Consider the following 15,961-nt stretch of genomic DNA (forward strand, 5'->3'; position numbering starts at 1 on the left):
AAAAAATATCACCAAAGACCTTCTTGTTCCATATCTTAATGTTGACTTTGATGTTTCTAAGTTTTTTAGCAACTTTATACATGGCAGTTCCATTCACATCAATATTCCACCAGTTGGCAATAGATTTATCAAGAGAGGGGTGAGAGATCCACATTTTCTCAAACCGGAAAGGGAAACTCTGATTACTCTTAATGGTCTCAGCAACAAAGGTAATGGGATAATGATCCAAACTAATTCTATTGATGACAAACAAGGAGCATCTATGAGAAAGAATCCAATCATTAGTAACAAGGGATCTATCAAGTCTTACCTAAATGAGGTCTTCACCATCCCTATAGTTAGACCAGGTGTAGGAAGCTCCCTTAAGATCCATATCAATAAGAGCATTGACATTGATGAAGTCCATCAAATCAGATCTGTTGTCCAGTTGAGCTTGAGTTCCTCCAGATTTATCAGTACCTTGTAGAGGAGTATTGAAATCTCCCATAACAACCCAATTTTTCTTAGGAAAAGATCTTCTTTTTTACTGGATTTTATCCCAAAATTTACTCCTAGCAGATTTGGAATTAGGGGCATAGATGTTTGTAACCACACATTCCTTTCCATCATAGATGCTTTTAACTTTCATGGATATAATGTTACCATCTTCATCAATCATTTCTCCTAACCATTTTATTTTGTTGAAACATGTTCAATGATGTAATTGTTCGCTATCTAATAGAATATCGACAATATCCAATTTTCAATCACATCACAGTTACATACTTAACTCCTGCATGGTTGTTTCGAGTTCTCTGTCTATATGGTTGTTGTTTATATTATCAAGCATACAAAAATAGAGACACAATACCATTTTATTTTGTTCAAAGATGTTCAATGATGGATTTGTACTCATTGGTACCTACAAAAATTGATCTGTTTTTCATCATTTATCTCAATGGCATTGAGGGTTTCATTTCAATGATTGGTCCCTGTATATATATTTATATAGACACACACAATTGCATTTTATCGTTGGTACCTTATCATTGTAGGTTCACTAAACATTATGGCACCGGGTAGAAAGGAAAGTAAATGTGTTAGACGTCGAACAGTTAGAGTCATTCGTGGGGTGCACTTCCCTGATTAAGATAGTTTTGTCCAAAATGAAGACCCAGTGACTCTTGTTGTAGATGACCATTCACCTAACAATGCAACTAATGTGGAAACTACTGTTGTACATGACCACTCTACTATAGCTTGTAATCCTATTCTAGAAACACCACAAGTACAGGTGGCCTCAAAGCTTCCTAAACCAAAATGGAACATATCTGACATGAAAGAAGCAATATCATGTATATAAGACAAGCACATGTCTCTTAGATGCACATCAATCAAGTATGGTATCCCCATTGCCTCTTTGAGGGCATGGCTGATGGGAACCACAACCATGACTATAAGGGGTCCATTCACCATTTTATCAGTAGAGGAGGAGGATGAAGTTGTCCAATGGTGCAAAGACATGGCTGAAATTGGTCATGGTCTCCAAATCAGTCAACTTCAATCAACTGTTGCCCAAATTACTGAGAATGGACCTAATCCATTCAAAAATGGGATGCCAGGGAGGTCATGGTGGGCAAGTTTTAGACAAAGGCACCCTGATCTGACAATGATAACAACAAAAGGAGTGGACTTCGATAGGGCTATTATGCTTCAACCTTATATTGTTTCCTCTTTCTATAACAACTTGGAGGTAATGTACAACCTCAATCACTATGGTAGCGGTTAGATTTGGAATTGTGATGAGATTGGTGTGCAAGTTGGGAGGAATTGTGGAATGAGAGTGATAGCCAAATGGGCCAAAGGTGTGTACTGCACCTAATTTCCAAGAGTAGAGAGTGGAATACTGTTTTGGCATGTATTAGTGCATGTGGTTTCAGTATTCCTGGATTTTATTTGTTCAAATCTAAGAGGCATATCTGAAACTACATTGCAAACTGCAAGCCAGGTGCATGCATGGAAGTCCAAGAACATGCATGGATGACAAAGGAGTTGTTCTTAAATTGGTTGGAATATTTTGCATGTTCAGTCCCTGGTGGATTTTCACCCTCGCGTAGGGCCCTACTAATCTTCGATGGTCATGGAAGCCATGTAGCCTTCAAGACAATTGAAGAAGCAAGGCAGATAGGTATATATTTGGTAACCCTTCCTGCTCATACACGCCACAAACTGCAACCATTTGATGTTTCTGTATTCTCACCTTTCAAGAATTATTTCAAACAGCAGAGGAGTATATGGATGTCAAAGTACCCACAAATTGAAATTGGAAGAGAAGAGTTGGTAACTCTTGTGAGAAAGGCCTTTGCCCAAGCATTGACATCAGCTATTATAATTAGTGGCTTCCGTAAAATAGAGATTTGGCCACTTAACCGATCCACATTACAAAATGATATGAGGCCAAGTGAGGCATTTGAGGTTGCAGTTGATATACAACCAACTGTTAGAACAAAACATGGTGCTACTTCAAGGGATGAAGAACCAGAGTATATGGTAGCGGAAGCTTGCTTGCGGTTGGTTGGTTATAATGAGGAAGACATTCAAGATTTTGTAGAACGCCATAGCGGAACACAAGCAACGGTTGAGGGTACAAGTTTGACACCACAAACTACCGAACCAGGCCTGCCCCCACAAACCAGCCAGCCAAATGAGGGTTTGGAAAGTACATCAACATGTATGTCTTTTCCAACACAAGTCATCATACCAGACTGGACCTAAGAAGCAGCCAATTGTGATGATGTAACCTTCCCATGCCAAGTCTGCCAGAAATTGATTCAGCAGATGTGATACATTACTTCACCAATGCAGTCAACTGGGAGCAGGAAGAGGGTGTTGATTGTGAAGATGAAATTCACATAAGTGAAGATGAACCTGAGTTTGTGCCATGTATACAAGAGGATGGGTAGCAAGTGCCAAGGCAAATCATCAGATTCTTAAGACTTCCAGTGCAGAGAATGAATCAATCTTCATGTGGAGGTAGGAAAGGGGTGCTACGTCTTAGTAGCCAGTCACAAATCTTGACATCTGATGAGTACATTCAAAGGGAAAAAGATAAAGAGGCTGAAAGGAAAATAGATGAGGAATTGGCAGAACAAAAGAAAGAACAAATGTGACAGAGGAAGGCACAACGTGAAGCAAAAGTGATAGAAAAGGAGGCTATGAGGGTGGAAAAACAGGCCAAAAAATTGCAGGATTCCCAAGAGAAGTTCATTCAAAGACAAGAGAAGGCAAAGAAAGATACAAAAGAAAAGCTTGAGAAGGCGAGGATGAAAGCTGGAAAGGCAGCCAAGCATGCAAAGAGGATGAAAGATGTGGCCACAATCGTAGAACTTGTACCCATCTGATACCCAATTCTCATGGAAATGATGAACCTCTTGTCCCCAACCTTTGCAACTATTAATACTATGCAAGTTGGTACTGCACCTGGATCCTCAGACACCATGCAACTTACTTCAGGTGTAAACTAGGCATTGCTTGCTCAAATAGCAAGTTGTTTACAAACCCCTCCCAGCCAAGAAAACATTGTTGTTGGGCCAAACCCTAGTAGGCCACAGTCTGTTGGGGTTGGATTTGTGACACCTCCTCCATTTAATACCCATATGGAGAATTGACCGAGTCTGTGATCAATTATATTTTGTGAGCCCTCCGAAGAGCAGATTTTGAGTTTTGATATAATTGTGATATGATTATAGAATGACATACTACCATATTTTGTAATGTGTTCAGAACTCCATTGTTTTCAGATATCTCATATGGATATTCCAATGAATTGATGGTGTTGTTATAAATCCCATATGTTTGTTTTTTCTAATGTGATATTTCTCATATATTAGTTGAACTAATCTCATATATTTCTCACTATCAAAAGAGGCCACATAAGTGTTCAAATTGCTCACTATCAAATAGGCCATATCAGTGGCATCTGAATAATCAGATGCCACTGATATGTCCTCTTTTGATAGTGAGAAATTTGAATACTTATAAGTGTTCATATTGCAGTCATCATATATACATTACAGTGTCTAATATGTCTACTAGGTCATTGCATCAGAATGATAAAAGGAAGTGTCCTATTTGTAAAAAGGCACCAAATAAAGAACTATTTCCTAGTGCCTTACAAGATATCTTGTTATCTGCCAAGTTTTCCTTGTTGGCAGTATCTACCAAAATATCTTATAAGGCACTATAAAATAATTCTTTGTTTTATTTTTTTTTACAAATGGGGCACTTCCTTTTGATGTGTGTGTGTGTGTGTGTGTGTGTGTGTGTGTGTGTGTGTGTGTGTGTGTGTGTGACATGAACACAACAACATAGGCATACAAATGTTGAAATTGAAACAAATTAAAGTACCAAAAAGAGACAATTGAAACATAAACAAATCAGAAATTGCATTATCTAATAGATCATTGCTAAAGTAAAGTCCCACAAAGAGAAGATTGAAAGATACACAATTCACAAAATGCATTTTCTACTAAAATATTTTCTAATGTGAACTAAGTGTGTTTCTTGCAGCCATATGAACTAAGTGAGAAATTTAAGCAATTTAAAACATAAACAATTCAGAAATTGAAACATAAACAATTCAGAAATTGAAACATAAATAAATCACAAATTGCATTGTCTACTAGATCATTGCCAAAGTAAAGTCCCACAAAGAGAAGATGAAAGATAAACAATTCACAAAATGCACTTTCTACTAGATTTTTTTCTAATGTGAACTAATTGTGTTTCTTGCAACCATATGAACTAAGTGAAGAATTTAAACAAATTGAAACATAAACAATTTAGAAATTGAAACATAAACAATTCACAAATTGAAACATAAACAAATCACTACTAGATCATTGCCAAAGTAAAGTCCCACAAAGAGAAGATTGAAAGATAAACAATTCACAAAATGCACTTTCTACTATATTTTTTTCTAATGTGAACTAAGTGTGTTTCTTGCAGCCATATGAAATAAGTGAGGAAGTTAAACAAATTGAAACATAAACAATTTAGAAATTGAAACATAAACAATTCACAAACTGAAACATAAACAAATCACAAATTGCATTGTCTATTAGATCATTGCCAAAGTAAATTCATATTGACTTTACATGAGAGGAAGGCTTGTTGTCTTCGACATAGTGACTCCTTATCATGTTTGTAATTGTCTGCCATAACAATCACAATACAATGCAAAACAAACTAAAGTGTGTTAAGAAACACATTTAATAAGAAATGCATAACTACCTAGGATATCTACACAAATTAATATAAAATGTAAGCATTAAAGGCATAATCTCCAAATAATTGAAGTGTGTTAATAAACACATTTACATTGATATGATGATCTTCCACAAGTATGGTTCTTCCCTCGATGCTCTAGCATGCCTACAAAAAATATTAATAATCGAGGGTAGCGTAATGTTGTCACAACAAATCATCCATACATTATTAAATGCAGAACAACTTTTTGACCGTCTTTAACATTTGACAACATGCATACAATCCTTACACATTCATTCATACATATTCAAATGCATTAGTACATACATATACATAACCACCTACATACATATGCACATGTACATAGAATTGTACATATTCACATATACATACATATGCATATGTATAACATACATACATATTGCAAACAAATAGTTACAAAAGGCATGTGCAAAGGGAATTTCCAGAACTTAGAAATATGCAATGAATTGGATTGTAATGAAAGTGACATGAAAAATTCTATCATATAATGTAATTCAAATGTGCAATGCATTCGATTGTGGTAGCTAGCTATTTTCAAATTTGAATTTTTGTGGGAAGCAGTTGATCATTTCATATTAAATATGCAGTCCTCCATTGCTTCGAATTGTTCAGTTTTCTTTTATGCTTTGAATTGTTCATACTATGATCAGTCAAGTTCACATTATATATGTATGTTGAAACAATATAATGAATCAAATTCACACTATAATTAAACAAATAATGTGAAGTCAAGTTGACACTATAAGCCCTCAAGTTCACACTATAATGAAGCAAAGAAACTTGAATCAAGTTCACACTATAATGAGTCAAGTTCACACTATAAACCCTCAAGTTCACATTATAATGAAGCAAATAAAGTTGATTCAAGTTGACACTATAATAAGTCAAGTTCACACTATAATGAAGCAAATAATTTGGAGTCAAGTTCACACTATAAACCCTCAAGTTCACACTATAATGAAATAAAGAAAGTGGAGTCAAGTTCACACTATAATGATTAAAAAGAAAATCCATTTTTGCATGTACCAATGAGTACAAATCCATCATTGAAAACCTTTGAACAAAAAAAAAGGTTATTGTTTGTGTCTATACGCGCGCGCGCGCGCACACACACATATGTATATGTGTGTGTGTGTGTCTGTGGATAATAACCATATATGTATAGGTGTGTGTGTGTGTGTGGACAACAACCATATAGGCACATTAAACTGTAAGAGCATTGAAATGAAACTGTAAACCGCATACAAAGAAATCATCAATATACAAAGCATAATGCAGCTATGAAGGAGCATAAACCATCATTGGACATCCAATATGGCTGTTAATATTATTTACAGTGACTATATTGAAAGAAATGTTGGTTTACTAAAAACAATATAATTTAAATTGAAAGATTTATAACATTAAATGTTGACTGTAGAAGAAATTTAGTTATTAAGTGTGTACAAACTTGAATGAGTGCACTTGAATAAGGAAATTGTTGTTGATTACAACAAGTTCTATGGTTATATGGTTATTGTCCATATACATTTACACATTTATATAGACAATAACCATATAGCCACATAACTCGAAACAACCATCATTATAGAACATATTATGCTATTGTGTGTGTTTCTGCATGTATGCATATACATGCATATATATACACACATACATATACATGTATATGTACATACATGTACATATGTATACATATATATGTATATGTGTATATATATATGTATGTGTATACATAGATATGGACAATAACCATATAGGCACAAAACTTGAAACTGTATATAACAAGGAGACAAACTAAAATCATGAGATGCAGGAGTAAAATATGTAACTGTGATGTGATTGAAAACTGCATATTGTTGATATTCTATTAGATACTAACAATTTCATCATTGAACATCTTTCAACAAAATGAAAATGCTACCGTGTGTACTTGTATAAATATATATACAGAGATAGATCATTGAAATGAAACCCTCAATGCCATTGGGATAAATGATGAAAAAACAAATCAATTTCTGCAGGTACCAATGAGTACAAATCCATCATTGAACATCTTTGAACAAAATAAAATGGTGTTTTATATATATATATATGTGTGTGTGTGTGTGTGTGTGTGTGTGTGTGTGTGTGTGTGTGTGTGTGTGTGTGTGTGTGTGGACAATAACCATATAGGTACAAAACTTGAGACATTATATATCAAGGAGAGAAACTAAAAGCAGATATTGTATTAAGATGCAATATTGTATTAGATATTGTATTAAGATGCAGATTCATTTGTCAAATGACTAATGATTGAATGATGTTGTTGTATTTCTCATATGAAATTTATTGGAAGTAATATAGTGTATGCCTAATAATATTATTTGCAGTGAGTATATTAACAAATTGAAGGCAGAACAAACAATGAAAATGCCTCAAAAAATCTTCATTTCCTAAAGTTTTAAGGGCAATGTAGTTGGCGGTAATTCGTGCCAAGTGACCCATAATGTGTATGTGAGAAGGTTGTTATATGTCGACAATAACACACACACACACATATACATATACATATACATATACACATTATTGTAATGATAAATAATGAAGGGGTTTCAAATAATTATGAATAATAATCAATCTTTTTTCCATTCTCTGTAATTATTTTGTCATTATAAACAAAGATACACCATTTAACAGTGCACCCATAAAATGAAATGATAAATAATGAAGGGGTTTCTGAAGAAGTTGAAAAAGTACAACTTCTGAGATCTCAAGAGCACTTGCAAGCAAAATACCTGTCACAAGACAAGATTGGAGATAGAAACACAATAAACGCTCTAAAGAAAATAATTATCATTCTGAGAGGGAATCAAAAAGAAAATTACAATACAATCCTTATGAAAGGAGAATATGAAACCCTAAAGATGTGCAACTCTAAAGAAACCCTAAAGGGATAAAGAGTATTTAATAATTAGAATAATTATTAGATACCTACAATATTATTAAATGCCTAAGTTTAGCTTAAGCGTAGAGTATAATAGACTAATAATTAAATAAATAATTATTAGCTAATACAAGATAACTCTAACACCCCCCCTTAAGATGAACTTAAGGAGTAGCTAAAAAACTAAATGTAGGAAAGAAAAATGCAACTACATGAAGAAGGCAAATTTTGGATCCCGGCAAAAAGGCCTGATGAGGTACCCAATCACAACTAAATCTCTATGAAATGGAGAAATAGAGAAAACCACTTGAGAAAAAACTCTACTCCAAAAAGAGATGGGAAAAGCATGCAAAAAAAATATGAAGGAAGGAAGGCCTCAATGAGACCCCACAAGGACAACTTCCTTTACCCCAAGCATAGAGCGCAACTGAAGGTAGCACAGAGATGCAAAAGGTTTAGTGAAGATGTCAGCAACCCGCTCCTCTGTAGGAATGTACTCCAAGATGAGAAAGGCATCCTGAATCAACTGTCTGATGAAGTGCATGTGAAGTTCAATGTGTTTAGACCTCTGGTGCTCCACTAGGTTGCGGGAAAGGTGAATGGCACTCTGTTTATCACACCAAAGAATAGTGGGACTATCAGGAGGGAACCCAAACTCAGTCATCAACTATCAAAGCCATAAAACCTCTTGACTAGCTAACACCGTTACTCGGTACTCAACCTCTGTAGATGATAATGCAATAGAAAACTGCTTCTTGCAAGACCATGTGATAGGACCTAAACCAAGGCAAAAAACAAAGCCAGAAGTAGACTTCCAATCTTGAGCATCACCAACCCAATCTAAGTCAATGAAGCCAACAATGTAAGGGGATCCTGAAGTATAGTGAATGCCAAAATATGTAGTGCCCCAAATGTACCTCAAAATACGTTTGGTTGCTTGCCAATGGAAGAACTAAGAGACAAGACAAACCGCACAACAAACTGCCAACCAATTGCCTATATAAGGTAGGATCCACGGAAGGTGTAGAACAAGTGTTAGACAAAACAACACCTGACTGAAATGGTGTGGGTGCAGGCTTGCAAGTAAGCATGTCAAATCTATGAAGCATATCAAGAGAATACTTCTGTTGAAGAATGAAAATACCATCAGAAGACTCAATAACCTGTAGGCCCAAAAAATAGTGCAGAAGGCCAAGATCTGTCATCTCAAACTTCTCCATCAAGGCTCTTTGAATATCTTGAATCAAGGAGGATGAGCCACCAGTAATGATAAGATCATCAACATAGAGCAAAAAAATAACTATACCATCCCCTTGATGCTGAATATATAATGTGGGATCGAAATGACAACGTGTAAAGAGTGTGGAGAGAAAGAAGGAGTCCATCTTCTCATACCAGACCCGAGGAGCCTGTTAGAGACCATATAATGAATGTCGAAGTTTACAAACCAAAGAGGAATCCTACACAAACCCTTGAGGCTGCTTTATAGAGATCTTCTCACGAAGGTCTCCATGCAAGAAATCACTCTTCACATCCATCTGTAAAATTGTCCATCCCCATGAAGCTGCCAGAGAAAGTACAAAGCAAATAGAATTCATCTTAGCGACATGATCAAAGGTCTTAGAGTAATCAATACCCTCCACCTGAGAAAACCCCTTCACAACAAGATAAGACTTATACTTATTAATAGAACCATCTACAACAAAATTGGTATGGTACACCCACTTGCACCGAACCAAATTTCTTCCTTTTGGAAGAGTACAAAGATCCCAAGTATGATTCTTCATCAAAGAAGAATACTCCTCATCCATGGTCCTATTCCACTTTGGGTGACTTGTCGCCTCTAAAAATTTATGAGGATAATCTGAAATGGCATGACTTAGAAGACTAGAACCAGATGTATGTGCACGAGTATGATGAGGGTCTGAAGGATCACCTGCCATAGAACCAACAACATCAACTATAAACCGGGCCCACTTGGGCAAAGGTTGAGTTGCTGGTGGCGGTGGTGGTGGTGATGGTGATGGTGGACCATCATCTGCATCATCCTCAAAGAATAAGGAATCCTCAAAAGATGAAGAGGGAGGAGGAGGCAGTGAGGGAGAAGTTGGTGATGGAGAATCCATCTGAGGAAGGTGCTCATCAAACTGGACATCCCGCCTAAACAGGACCTCTCACAAATCAGGATCAAACAACCTGTACGCCTTAACATCCTCACAGTAGTCAACAAGAATGAGTGGTCGACTCTTCCTCTCCATGGATTTCCTTTGAGCATTTGAAATAAATGCCCAAGCCTCACTACCAAAAACTCAGAATGAAGAAACATCAGGATTGACATGGGACCAAGCCTCCGCATGAGTCAACTGGCACAATGCCTTATGAGGCATCCGATTCTGAATATAAGTGGCACAATTAACTACCTCAGCCCAAAAAGCAAGCTGCATAGAACATGAGTAAAGCATAAATTGGCCATCTCCCTTAGTGTTCTATTCTTTCGCTCAGCAACACCATTCTGCTAAGGGGTGTGAGGAACTGATAACTGATGCTGTAAACCATGCTCTGTGCAGAAATCTGTAAAAGCCTTATTCACATATTCTCTCCCATTATTTGTGCGTATCCTCTTTATAAAAAGACCAGACTGCTTCTCTACAAATGTCTTAAAGACTCGAAATGAATCAAAGACATCAAACTTGTACTTAATAAAGTACACCCATTAACATTTGGAGAAGTCATCAATGAAAGTGAGCACATACTTGGACCTTGAAAAAGATGGAGTTGGAAATGACATAAGATCATTGTGTATCAAATCCAAGGGTGCCTTAGCATGTGTGGCTCTGCTTGTAGGAAAAGGATCACAATGATGCTTGCCAAGTGAATAACCTCGACATACACCATCAGTACAAGATATCTAAGGGAGCCCAATAACAAGTGTCTGTGTGCTCATCTGCTATAAGTATCTGTAATTGACATGGCCAAAACACTCATGCCAAAGTATGCTCACTGAATCTACATGTGCTACAAGAGAAACACCTGAACCATTTGGACTCTCAAAGCCATCAAACTGGTATAAGCGAGAATCAGGATCAACACTGCTAGTAGGCACAACCAAATCAGGATCATGGAGCTCTCTAATAAACACATCATGTGGTGAGAACTCAACTATTTTACTAGAGCCAGAATGACAAATCTGATAAACAGAGAGGAGGTTTGTCGAAATGTCAAGAATCAAAAGAACATCCTGAAAACAACCACCTGTCAATGGAACAAAACCTGAACCTGAAACTGAAAGTTGTGTTGAGTCACCAACTGCAATTTGTAAAGTATTACTGTGAGCAAGTGAGGTAACAAGTTGCAGTGAGTGTGTCATGTGGTGAGAAGGTCCAGAATCAATAATCCAAGTGGATGCAGAAGGAATAGCTCGTGTAGAAAGAGCATGTCCTTTCCCAGTAGAAGAGGAAGATGGAGGCTGAGGAGTAGAAATATGATGCTGTTGCATGGCTTCCTCCAAAGCCTCTAATCATTTCCAACAATGAAAAACTGGATGACCTTCTTTGCCACAGAAGCTGCAAAGTTCATTTGATTTCTTCTTAGTCTTGGAGGAAGACTCGCCAGACTTAGAAGAGTGCTCATTTTTGGGATAGGACTTCGGTTTATAATCAGACATAGGTGGTGGCTTGGAGGGACGCTCACTACCAGTTGAATCCTTCTCAGGCTTTGGTTTCTGCTTCTTGTTATCTTTAGATGTCTGAGCAACCAATTCTTTCAACTTTGATCCTGTGAGAGTGTCCAACTGAGAGAGGTGAGCTTGGTCACAAGTCAAGCGATCACATAGCACATCAAAAGTAGGCATGGTGAAGCGTGTACCCAAGGCATCCATAGTAGAATAAAATGTGGAAGCAAATATCTGATAGGGACCTCTAAGCTTAGAGAGAATCAGGTAGATACACTCCGTGTCTGTCTTATTTTTACCACAACTGTGTAGGATAGATCTGGTGGTTTTAAACTTGTTCAGAAAGTCCTCAATGTGAGGAAAGGACTCATGCAACAAGGAAGAGAGTTGTGCCTCAATTTGTAATGCTTTGAACTCATTGATAGTGTATACACCTAAAAATGGTCTGAAGATAGTTAATTAAATACGCAGTTATTTGATTAATTCCCCTTCCCAATTAATTGAATTCACAAGCAATTTAATTAATTTCTCTATTCATCTACTAGTAAATAAATCTAAATGATTTATTTATATAGTTCATCTCACATCCCCCTTTGATTAATTAATTCTCAATTAATTAATGTCTCCCCATACTAATCAATTCTTCTAATCCCTAATTAAGATTAACAAACTCAAGTTTGCTGAGATTAATTACCATTTTTCTATTATTTGAATTTCTAAATTCAAATGAGCACATGACTCCTAACTTTAACCACCCAACCTAACCATCCCCTAACCTAACCCATTCCACCTAATCCTGGGTTTAACTAACCCTATCTTATCTTGCACATCCTAACCTCCTTATCCTAACCTCCCATGGTGTGGATATTCTCTCCTTGAGACACATGGCACTTTTGCCACATGTCTCCTCCCTTGGACACTTGCCCTCTCATGAGCAAGGCTCCTTGACACTTGTCACCACAGAGATGACAAGTGTCCCTTCCTCCAACCTCTTCTCCAACTTCCTCAATCTTGGCCCTTGATATCTTCATATCAAATCTGGACCGTTGATTCCTGCCACCTCAGCTTTGGCCTTGGAATTCCTATAAATACCCCTCATTTTGGAGCAATATGGATCCCATCTCATATCAATTTAGGCATCATTACTATAGGCAATTTGCATTTCAATTATCTAGTAATTAGCTTTGGATTTATCATAGCATGTTAATCTAGTTTTTTAAATCATGCATTTCATATCATCTCCATAGTCAATCATGATCAAATAGCTACTCAACTCTTGAGTTGTCACTTTGGAGGTCATTGCTCTGCTGAGAGCCCATCAATCCAACACCTAAAAGTCCTCAAGAATAGAGGAAAATGAGACATTTCGAGGAAGGCTTATGGTTTGCATCTTTGATCTAGTTTTCAATTATATTATATTGTCTCATTATATGTGTATGCCTCTTATACTAACCACATTTTTAGCATCACAGATAGTACTAAAGAGAGTTTCAAATTTGGACCACATAGCTCGAGAAGTGAGCAAACCATCAAGGTGAAAAAGCAAGTTGTCTGAAACATGTAAGGAGATGACACCCATAACCTCATCCATCTTATTCTGATGCTGACGAATATCAAAAGGACGCTGCAACAACAGTTGATCCGCATCCAAACAAGACTGCAACCCTCTCGATTTGATAAGCCTCTCGCCATATGAGCTTTCCAGAGGTGATGATTCTGGGATGTAAGAAGCTCAACTGAAGAATCTGCCATGTGTACCTGTACCTGTACCTGAACCTGCTCTTGATTTTTTTAATTAAGTGATCTTTCAGACTAGACAGAAGATGCAGAATTGGTTTTTTTTTTTTTGAGTTTAGGTGTTATGATTTTCAGAAGTAAATTATAGATATAGTAAAAAATAACACCCCCCACAATATGTAAAACAAAAAACCAATACAATCTGAGAGCCAAAAAAGAAGACAAGAGCTAAAAAAATGTGTTAGACACTATCTTGTGTACCTGGTGTTTTTCTAAACAAAAATAACTCCAAATCTGAGTAGGGCTCTCCAAGACCTTTCCGACGCCTATTCGTTTTCTGAAAACAGAGTCCGTTTGCCCAAGTTATGGCTCTTGGAGTGCAGAAAAAAAATGCTGACTTGGACGGAAAAAGCAGATACTAGATGAAAAATCCAGTAAATCTCACCTATAGATCTGAATAGAGCTTGAAAAGAGATTTTCGACGCCTATTTGTTTTCGAAAATCCGACTCCGTTTGCCCAAGTTATGACAAAAAAACCTCCTCTTTGTCAAAAAACTTGCAAGAAGGAGCAAGAGGAGAGTGGGCAGAGGTGGCACTCTAGCTGGGCGGCGGTGGAGCTTTGGGTGGCAGCCGGTGGCCAGGTGGTTAAGAGACTGTTGCGGCTGCCGGTAGGGTGATGACTAGTGGGTGGTCAGAGGCCGCTGCCATGGTGGTTTTGGAGACCGCCTGCGGCTCCACGGACTGTCGCATGATGGCTCGGCCTAGGCAAGCCGTTAAACTGCCGAAAAATGATTTTTTGTTTTGTTTCAAAAAACGTGCCATGTAATGGCCAAAATCCATTTTTTTCCAGAGCCAAAGTTGTCCAAATTAGACAAATTTTATATGAAAATGGGGGATTTTTGGGTGTTCTGAGTTCAATGGTGAGGTCCGTTTGAGCTCAAAATGCCTAGAAACAAAGAGGTACCCCAGATCCAAACTAAAAAACTCTGACAAAAACTGAAACCCTTGCCACCAGAGAAAATCTTCTGAAAAAAATCAGGAACAAATAACAACAGATTTAGGCTCTAATACCATGAAGAAGTTGAGAAAGTACAACTTATGAGATCTCAAGAGCACCTACAAGCAAAATACCTGTCACAAGAGAAGATTGGAGACATAAACACAATAAAGGCTATGAAGAAAAAGATTATCATTCAGAGAGGGAATAAAAAAGAAAAATACACTACAATCTTTATGAAAGGAGAATATGAAACCCTAAAGATGTGCAACCCTAAAGAAACCCTAAAGGGATAAAGAGTATTTAATAATTATACCTATAATATTATTAAATGCCTAAATTTAGCTTAAGCGTAGAATATAATAGACTAATAATTAAATCTAATACAACTCTAGCAGTTTCAAATAAAACAAATAGATAATCATTTTTTTTTGCCATTCTCTGTGAGGATTTCGACATTATTATATTGTAAGGATTTTGACATTATTAAACTGTAATAGAGCATTGAAATGAAACAGAGAATAATAATTAACAATAATCAATAATCATTTTTTTGCATTCTCTGTAATTTTTTTGGCATTATAAATAGAGAGATGCCATTTAACAACCCACCCATAAAAAAAATGATAAATAATGAAGGGGTTTCAAATAATTATCAACAATAATCAATTTTTCTTGCACTCTGTAATTATTTTGGCATTATAAACAGAGAGACACCATTGATCAACGCACCCATAAAATAAAATGATAAATAAAGAAGGGGCTTCAAATAATTATGAACAATAATAATTTTTTTTTGCATTCTCTGTAATTATTTTGGCATTATAAACAGAGAGAACCATTTAACAACCCACCCATAAAATAAAATGATAAATAAAAAAGGGCTTTCGAATAATTATGAACAATAATCAATTTTTTTTGCACTCTTTGTAATTATTTTGGCATTATAAACAGAGAGACACAATTGAGCAACGCACCCATAAAATAAATTGATAAATAATGAAGGGGTTTCGAATAATTATCAATAATAATCAATTTTTTTTGCACTTTGTAATTATTTTGCCATTATAAACAGAGACACCATTTAACAATGCACCCCTAAAAAAAAATGATAAATAATGAAGGGGTTTCGAATAATTATGAACAATAATTAATTTTTTTTGCATTTTCTGTAATTATTTTGGCATCATAAACATAGAGACACCATTTAACAGCACACCCATAAAATAAAATGATAAATAATGAAGGGGTTTCGAATAATTATGAACAATAGTCAATTTTTTTTGCATTCACTGTAATGATTTTGACATTATAAACAGAGATACACCATTTAATAGCGCAT

The sequence above is a fragment of the Cryptomeria japonica genome, chromosome 6, assembly GCF_030272615.1.
Source record: "Cryptomeria japonica chromosome 6, Sugi_1.0, whole genome shotgun sequence".
In the NCBI taxonomy this organism is placed as follows: Eukaryota; Viridiplantae; Streptophyta; class Pinopsida; order Cupressales; family Cupressaceae; genus Cryptomeria; species Cryptomeria japonica.